The sequence below is a fragment of the Bison bison genome, unplaced genomic scaffold (assembly GCF_000754665.1).
Source record: "Bison bison bison isolate TAMUID 2011002044 unplaced genomic scaffold, Bison_UMD1.0 scf7180017864487, whole genome shotgun sequence".
NCBI lineage: Eukaryota > Metazoa > Chordata > Mammalia > Artiodactyla > Bovidae > Bison > Bison bison.
In genome coordinates, this window is record NW_011495047.1 from 7,208,238 (window position 1) to 7,208,908 (window position 671).

Sequence of the window (671 nt, forward strand, 5' to 3'; positions counted from 1 at the left end):
GGACACGCTCCCGGGGCCAGTCGCCTCCCCAGCCCTCCGACCAGTCCCCAGACCGGCCGAGGGCAGCGGCCGGCCTCGCGCCAGCTCTCGCAAACCCTGCCCTTGCCCGAGCCCAAACCCCCTGCCCCGGGCCGGCTTCGGGGGTACTCGGCCCCTGGAGCCGGGGAAAAGATAAAAAGACGCCGAGGACATTGGACTTGGCGACCCTTGAATCCAGAACTCGGGGGCGGGGGCGGCAGATTCCCTACCGCGGCGGCGGACTGATCGGGCGCAGCTGGGACCCCGGAGGGGCGCGGAGGGGACTCGCACCTGGACGGGTCAGGTGGGGAGAGTGGTGCTAGGGGACCGGGGGCGGAGGTCCCACCCCTTGGATCTCTCGAGGGGTGGGGACAGAGGCCGGAGTACCTCTGGACCCCAGGCAGGGGTCGGAGGACTCACACGATAGGCTCCGGATGGTGCCGGGGTTGGGGGCAGCGCGCGGCACCCCTGGGTCCCGCGGGCCCCGGGCACCTCTGGGTCCCGCAGGAGGTTGAAAGGGAGGGGACGCGCAGCTGAGATCGGGGTTTTTCTTTAAGGTGGTGGTGGGATCCTCAAAGAAAAGAGACGGGGCTGGGGAAGGGTCGCGTACTCACCCCCAGGCGCAGACTCGGCTCCTGCTCCGAGCCCCGGGT

The 671-nt window shown here is 70.5% G+C and overlaps 2 protein-coding genes across 2 annotated transcripts in view; one reads left to right on the forward strand and one right to left on the reverse strand.

Moving 5' to 3' along the window:
• Positions 1-671, reverse strand: part of TMEM63B (transmembrane protein 63B) — a 28,257-nt gene that overhangs the window by 25,680 nt on the left and 1,906 nt on the right. The window lies entirely within an intron of this gene.
• The window catches only part of MRPL14 (mitochondrial ribosomal protein L14), a 14,691-nt gene continuing 14,020 nt past the window's right edge, over positions 1-671 (forward strand). Inside the window, exon 1 of the mRNA XM_010863104.1 lies at positions 1-322. The gene's annotated coding sequence lies outside the window, so the exon portion shown is untranslated. The remainder of the gene's footprint in view (positions 323-671) is intronic.